We start from the raw sequence: 8,906 nt of genomic DNA, 5'->3' as shown, positions 1-8,906 counted from the left end.
TTTATTGAAACGTTCAAATATCCTCATCAGATCAGTATTTAATGGTCACAATGCCTAACTTCACCTCAATTGTAACTTTATGGTCTAAGTTGGACTAAGTAAGGTCACACCCAAGCGTACGCCAGTCAGTGCACTCGCCCCAGATGATGGAGATGCTTCAATCACATTAAATGTTTGGCTTCACTTTTGGGGAGTGGTCATGCATCATTTATACAATCTATGGTCCTGGAGAGGCGGAGCTATAAGCTATCAAAGGATAGCAACATCCGGTATCTTGGTATATAGTTCTCTCTGGTTAATAAAAGAATCCTAGACATGCTGATAACTTGTGTTTTCAGCATTTAACAGTCATTCTGCGAACACTTTCCAGTCCCACAGATTTTCCTCTCCAGCAGGCGTTGTTACAGAGACCGACCCCTCGCTCTGTCTCTATAGCTTGGCGTATGTTGCTTTAAGATATCTGGGCCATTAAGCCATTGTGAGCAATAAGACTGAGAATTACACAATAAGATGTTTTGTATCGCCAAGATCCCATTTGTGAGATTTGCTGTAAATTCATCTCATTAAGCAAATTTACTCTAATTTGCCGCAGACAGACAAACAAAGAGCATGTGATTATGTTGCATTAAACACAACCAAGATCACATCAGAAATATTTCCACCAGCTTAGAAGAATATGTCACACATTTTTAAGGCTGAACTGAAACACGGCCTCCACTTTGTGAACGCGGTCGGCTCGGTGCGTGCAGTTGTATCTGAAATCTCCACACTGTGGGGAAGAATGCAAAGAAAACTGAAGCAAAGCATAGACTCATTCTGCTCGCGTCAAGAGGCCAAGTTCAGAGGAAAGTCTATTTAGGCCCTCATCCATCTTGTGATTACACACACACAGATACACACACACAGACACACCCACACACACACACACACACACACACACACACACACACACACACACACACACACACACACACAGGGTTGAGCATGCAGCTGTCACCTAATAATACCATCCATCCCGTCGTGTGTGTGTGTGTTTATTGTCGTCCATCTCTCTCATCAGTCGCCTTCTAAGACACATCATTACAGCTTAATGTGCAGAGTGTCCTTTCTGTGTTTTAGTTTGTGTAAAGCACAACACTTTATTTATTACTCCTCATGCATTTATCATTGTATTCTGCTTTGTGTGTGTGTTTTATTCCAGTAAATAAATCAGTATAATAATAAATACAGATGAATTTGTTCTAAACCCTGATACAGAATATTTTCCTTGAGAAGAAGCAAAAGTTAGCCGATGTTTACGTTTCCTGTGAGACAGCTACTGAAGACATATCATCATGTATCAGGGGAGATTTTATTTCATCAGCCTGCACTGATCGCACAAATACATCTGACACCTAGTGACTAGTACAAATATCACTGAAAATAAATTGTTATAAAATAGAGGATTTATATTTTACTTTAATGGTGAATAAAAATGTCAGGAGGCTTTTTCACAAAATCAAATGTGTGCCTCTTTGGAGGAGAAGACAAGCTAATGTTTGCTGCAGCTCAGCTTGCAGCTCCTGCTGAAGCCCTGCGTCTGATTGAAAACGCCTCAGAGGAACTCGGTCGGTTTGAAACTCACTCACTTTATGTTTTTGGCAGATTGAATCGGTTTATTTCCGGGGAGGAGAGGAGGAGGAGACCTCTGCAGAATGTCAAAGGAATAACTCCACACTCATTCTCTATTCCCTTCCTTAACGGTGAATGAAGTGAGAGAGAGGGCGCATCATTTAAAAACACTCTTGGACACAACTTGATGTACTGCAGGATGACAAATAATGACGTCAACGCTGTGGCACATTAGAAACATGCAGCTCGACGAATTAATAATAGATATAATCATGAACTTCAGTGATAGCTGATATTATACTGAGTTTTTACACAAATAAAGACTACAGATATTTTTACTGAATATGCTCCATGGCTTATGTGTCTCATGCATACAGACAATAATCTCCTTCCTGTCACCATCATGAGGATAAACTAACGTCGCCAGTTATGACAGAGCTTAAAGCTCCAGTGAGGAACTTTCAGTGTGTGTGGATTTGGCGCCCCCTGTGGACAAAATTGTACCTCTTATCTTTTTGCTGATTTTGTCCTATGAGTTGTGTTTTCTAACAAAAAAAATCCCAGTTTTATCTCAGCACTGAAATTTATCATCGGATACCTAAAAATCTAAATAAAGGCTGTTTAGGTCACATGCAGTCAATCAATCAGACTGACACCTACCCCCCTCTAGGTGTTACAAATAAGGAAGTAGGTCATCTGTCTTTGTACCGATAGTCTTGGTTGCTGTTGTAGTGTCATAAAGTGGCATCAATATTAAAGAGTAACTAAACCCCACATCCCTTTTTTAGCTCAAATCTAATTTCTATGGGTATCAAACAATTTGGTGAAGTTTTTCAAGCAGTTCACCCACATGGGACGAACCTGCCTCGCATTCGAGCTGCTCCAAACCAATCTCTACGACTTGCTCTCACACCGGGAATGGGAATCCATATTCCTGAATGAGATCCGGCCAATTGCAAAGCAGGTAGTTAGCATTGTCGTACAGAGCCTGTATCATCTGCTGTATCTGCTCCCACAGATCAACGCAGACCGTCCACAACCGTGAATATAAACCTGAACCTTTCTGTGTGGTCTCTGCAGCTCTTTGTGGCCTTGGATGCACTAAAGACTCTTGGCATATCGCATACCGACATAAAACCTGATAACATCATGGTAATCAATGAGCTGGACCAGGCCTTCAGGGTCAAACTAATAGATTTTGGCGAGGCCATCCCAGCCTCCAAAGTCCAGCCTGGGATGGAGATCCAACCTCTCGGATACAGGCAGGTTTAGTCTTTCATGTAAACACCCTTGTTGTCCTCTTGTTTCTCAAAGACTGTCCATAAAATGACATGTTGTGGTTCTTGTCCTCCTCTTCAGGGCTCCAGAGGTTGCCCTCAGCCTGAAGATCACAGAGGCCATAGATGTTTGGGGAGTAGGCTGCGTGCTGGCCTGCCTCTTCCTCGCCAAGAACCTCTTCCCAGTGAATTGTAATTATCAAATGGTATGTAGGCTTCCTTAAACAGCTCAGAGTTGCACAGGATTTCAGGTGATGTGACTGTGTATGTTCCGGTCAGCCGGAGGACCATCAGCTCCGTGCTGGCGGGTACACTCCTTTCTTTTTCCCCGAGGAGGAGCCTGCTGGCGGTCCAAAATGGAGGCTTCTGTTAGAGTAATGATGCTCTTCTTTGTTTGAGTTAGTCAAAGACTTCAGTTGAACTCTTTAAATAATTCTCATGTATTTTCTACATTTAGACTCCTGAGGAGTACACAGCTGTGAGCGGATATACAACTGAAGATCGTCACAGCTGCATCGATCTGCCGAGCTCTCTGGATGCCCTGGTGAATGTAGGTACTCTCTGTGCTCACTGAGTGCAGACTGAATCAACATGAGTCACTGATCAGTCTCTGTGAAGTCTAATGCACCTGAATCTGTTTCCAAATCCAGTTTTATCCAGATGAGGGCCCTGCAGAAACTGAGGATAGGAGGGCTTTTGTGGACCTCATGAAAGGTCTGCTGCACCTTGATGGGTCCCAAAGAATCACGCCCCATCAAGCTCTGCAGCATCAATTTATCAAAATGGCCCACCTGACCCAGCACCCAGACTAGTAAGTGACTGAGAAACCACTATCACACATGCAATCAGATCATTTAGGATCATTAAGGCCCGGGTACCTGCAGGAGCGTGCTGCTCATACCGGAACCTTGCCTGTTTAGAATCAGGAGGGCGGAAGAGGCTTGTGTTTGTTTGGAGGTAACACAAGATGCTGGATGATTGATTGATTGTTGTTGTACTCCATCTAGCCTGAATAACTCACAAGTCATGATGGGTATCTGCCAAGATCCTGGGTCCTATGGTGCAGACATGACACCCCTCTCCACTGAGGATGGTCCCACAACTGGGTCACCCAACAGAGCAGCAACCACTGACCCCCGCCATGATTCAGACTCCTGGCATTTGGTTGGCAAATAAAAATGAATGCATTACAATAAAGTGCCTTGGGATTTCTTTCTTGCATTAAAGAGAGGGGGAAAAGGGTGGAAATTAAATTTAAAAAATGAACAAACAATAACGCAAAATTAAAATAAACAAATAAAATACTGAAGCAAAAGTGCTTCATTAAGAGTGTCCAAACGAAAAAGAGAAAAAAATAAACTGACACTCTAAAACACAAAAGTATACGTCCGTGAATCGCTCACTTTCAAGGCCACTCTGCTGAAGCGGCACCACCAGGGAAGCGCCTGAGTAGTCACCAAGCTCTCACACATGCCCCCCACCGACAAACACCCACACGCAGCCACACAGGCAACTGTATAAACTTAAAGCTGGAAAGGAAACAAGCAGCCGAATATGTACCTATTTCATTTTATTTTTGTTTTCGGTGGACAGGCCAGGCTGACTCACCAGAGCTATAATAGCAACTCGGAACAAAGCAGCACCATTCAGGCTTGTGAAGTCATACACTCCAGAGAAAAACGTAAATACTGCCCCACAGTATCTGAGGGGTTACAATAAGAAATGTCCATCAGAGACGACAGCTTGGCCATAATTCTCCTGTCAGTCACCACCTCCACAGGGTCCAGGACTGAGCTGGCCTTCTTCACCAGTTAGCTCAGTCTGGCTCTTCTGTATCCTGTCCGCCCACAGAAGGTGAAATCCTTCAAATGTGGCGTTCATGTCCAGTGTTAGCTCTGTTAGCATGATGCTACTCTACTCTGCCAGTATTCCCTCACGTCGTCCTTGCCTCCTTCTCCTCAGCTCGCAGGGAACATCGGGCCTCGCATCGTTTAGCATCGACATGCTACGTATTTAAACAATGCGACCATGGATACACGTAGGATCTCCGGGGACACACAGGAACAAAAATAGTAAAAACACCTCTGCAAATGTAGCCAGTTTGGTGTCTATGGCCAACAAATGAGTCATTAAAAGTCATGACAGTCGAAAAATAAACAAAGAAGAGAGAGCTGCTGTCAAAATCGCGTGTACAGAGTGCTCCAGACGCAAATATTTGCAAGAGGGATGGGGGGTTCCCACACCACGGCAGTCTGTTGTTATCAAACAAGGTTGAGCTCACGGACATTGAATGGGGAAGCCGGTTATGCTAAAGGGGGCAAAGCTAACTTCCTACTACAACCCATAGCAGGATTTAAGTGACAGACAAAGTTTTCACAACTCAGCAGATTATCCTCCTCCCTCTCTGTCCTCACAGTGAGCTCCTGTTTATTCCTGATCCCATACAAACACAGAGTCCCAGAGTTTGGGGAAGCCGTACGCACAGAAATATAATCAAAGTGTCCCATATATACCAGATGAGGGAATCTCCGCTGATCCATATGTCACACAACACACGTCACCGGGGGATCTGTACGCCGATTGGCTGTCGCGCCCCAAAAGATTCGCTGAAGTTCAGATATTTCAGCTCTCGCAAATCATTCGCATGAATGAATTTGCTTCTTCGCGCTGAAAGCTACCCGAAGTGACTGTTTTAAGGTCTATTTCAGGTCACCCTAAGTGACTGTTTTAAGGTCTGTTTCAGGGCACCCTTAGTGACTGTTTTAAGGTCTATTTCAGGTCACCCTTAGTGACTGTTTTAAGGTCTGTTTCAGGTCACCCTTAGTGACTGTTTTAAGCTCTGTTTCAGGTCACCCTTAGTGACTGTTTTAAGGTCTGTCTCAGGGCACCCTTAGTGACTGTTTTAAGGTCTGTTTCAGGACACCCTTAGTGACTGTTTTAAGGTCTGTTTCAGGGCATCCTTAGTGACTGTTTTAAGGTCTATTTCAGGTCACCCTTAGTGACTGTTTTAAGCTCTGATTCAGGTCACCCTTAGTGACTGTTTTAAGCTCTGTTTCAGGTCACCCTTAGTGACTGTTTTAAGGTCTGTCTCAGGGCATCCTTAGTGACTGTTTTAAGGTCTGTTTCAGGTCACCCTTAGTGACTGTTTTAAGGTCTGTTTCAGGGCATCCTTAGTGACTGTTTTAAGGTCTATTTCAGGTCACCCTTAGTGACTGTTTTAAGCTCTGATTCAGGTCACCCTTAGTGACTGTTTTAAGGTCTGTTTCAGGTCACCCTTAGTGACTGTTTTAAGGTCTGTTTCAGGGCACCCTTAGTGACTGTTTTAAGGTCTGTTTCAGGACACCCTTAGTGACTGTTTTAAGGTCTGTTTCAGGGCACCATTAGTGACTGTTTTAAGGTCTGTTTCAGGGCATCCTTAGTGACTGTTTTAAGGTCTGTTTCAGGGCATCCTTAGTGACTGTTTTAAGGTCTGTTTCAGGGCACCATTAGTGACTGTTTTAAGGTCTGTTTCAGGGCATCCTTAGTGACTGTTTTAAGGTCTGTTTCAGGGCATCCTTAGTGACTGTTTTAAGGTCTGTTTCAGGACACCATTAGTGACTGTTTTAAGGTCTGTTTCAGGGCATCCTTAGTGACTGTTTTAAGGTCTGTTTCAGGGCACCATTAGTGACTGTTTTAAGGTCTGTTTCAGGGCATCCTTAGTGACTGTTTTAAGGTCTGTTTCAGGGCATCCTTAGCAGAGGTGGGTAGTAACGAGTTACATTTACTCCGTTACATGTACTTGAGTAGTTTTTTCAAAAAATTGTACTTCTGAGAGTATTTGTTTTGCAGAGTACTTTTTACTCCTACTCAAGTACATTTGTGTAAAAAAATATGTACTTTTACTTTGTTACATTAGGCTGTCCAGTCGCTACTTTTACCGTTCCTTTTTTTCTACATTTTATATGTTTTATACTCAGCCGATCTCTCACGCAGCTCCTTCTGATCCAGAGCTATAAATAGCCTCAACACTGAATGAACGGAGAAGTAGCTCCGCCCCCGCCTCCACCTACAGCTGGGGAGAGAGGCTGCGTTATACCTGCGTCCCCTTTGGAGGAACCAACATGTTTACCCTGTACCCAACATCCGGACTCTCTCATAACTTCTAAATGACGAGGAGAAACAGTCACATTATGCGCTGCTTACTTTATCTATACGGTGGAAATCTTGAGCTTATAGAACAATTAAATCTTAAAAACATTTCATGGTGAGTTATCAGTTAGGTAAGCTAAGGATCATACTGGTTAATATTAAATCTTAAAAACATGTCATGGTGAGTTATCAGTTAGGTAAGCTTAGGATCATACTGGTTAATATTAAATCTTAAAAACATGTCATGGTGAGTTATCAGTTAGGTAAGCTTAGGATCATACTGGTTAATATTAAATCTTAAAAACATGTCATGGTGAGTTATCAGTTAGGTAAGCTAAGGGTCAAACTGGTTAATATTAAATCTTAAAAGCATGTCATGGTGAGTTATCAGTTAGGTAAGCTAATGATCATACTAGTTAATATTAAATCTTAAAAACATGTCATGGTGAGTTATCAGTTAGGTAAGCTAATGATCATACTAGTTAATATTAAATCTTAAAAGCATGTCATGGTGAGTTATCAGTTAGGTAAGCTAATGATCATACTAGTTAATATTAAATCTTAAAAGCATGTCATGGTGAGTTATCAGTTAGGTAAGCTAATGATCATACTAGTTAATATTAAATCTTAAAAACATGTTATAGTTAGTTATCAGTTAGGTAAGCTAATGATCATACTCGTTAATATTAAATCTTAAAAGCATGTTATAGTTAGTTATCAGTTAGGTAAGCTAATGATCATACTAGTTAATATTAAATCTTAAAAGCATGTTATAGTTAGTTATCAGTTAGGTAAGCTAATGATCATACTGGTTAATATTAAATCTTAAAAGCATGTCATGGTGAGTTATCAGTTAGGTAAGCTAATGATCATACTAGTTAATATTAAATCTTAAAAGCATGTCATGGTGAGGTACAGTTAGGTAAGCTTAGGATCATACTGGTTAACATAAAATCTTAAAAGCATGTTAGAAATGTTGGAAAGTAATCTAAAGTAACTTATAAGAGCAGTAAGGTAGCATGCTAATAAAAACAGCTGCTTCTGAAGCCCAACAGTCACCTCAGAGAGATTCTTCAGGACTGAGTTCATGGCCTTTTTAAACACTTCCAAGTTGTTTTAGTATTTTCAAGTTATGTTTTTAAGTAAGATGTACTGAAAATAAGTTAAAGGTTAAAAAAGAAAGTTTGGAAGGCATAGATATATTTTTTATTGTAATGTTGGAGTATTAATGTTCTGGAGTTCTGATGACATCTTAGACAGTTTGAAGTTCTAGCTTGTTTTAAAAAATGAAAGTGGGTACATTAGTTTGTGCACATTGCAGCTTCTCTTTCTTTAATGTTTGAAAGTAAACCATGCCTAACAGCATTCATTTTGGCATTTTCCTATTTATGTCACTTTATTAAAGGCAGTGTGCACTTCACATTGTTATTAGCATTTCCAATACAGTACAATTTTATATATGATACTACTCACAAGTTACTCATTACTTGAGTAGTTTTTTTTTAGGTACTTATTTACTCTTACTCAAGTACTTATTTCTATAAGTACTCTTACTTCTACTTGAGTAACATCATTAGAAAGTAACAGTACTTTTACTTGAGTACTGTTTCGGTTTACTCTACCCACCTCTGATCCTTAGTGACTGTTTTAAGGTCTGTTTCAGGGCACCCTTAGTGACTGTTTTAAGGTCTGTTTCAGGACACCCTTAGTGACTGTTTTAAGGTCTGTTTCAGGGCACCATTAGTGACTGTTTTAAGGTCTGTTTCAGGTCACCCTTAGTGACTGTTTTAAGGTCTGTTTCAGGACACCCTTAGTGACTGTTTTAAGGTCTGTTTCAGGGCACCCTTAGTGACTGTTTTAAGGTCTGTTTCAGGGCACCATTAGTGACTG

This window comes from Notolabrus celidotus, chromosome 4 (genome assembly GCF_009762535.1).
Source record: "Notolabrus celidotus isolate fNotCel1 chromosome 4, fNotCel1.pri, whole genome shotgun sequence".
NCBI classification, from domain to species: Eukaryota; Metazoa; Chordata; class Actinopteri; order Labriformes; family Labridae; genus Notolabrus; species Notolabrus celidotus.
Note: the sequence above shows the minus strand (reverse complement) of the source record.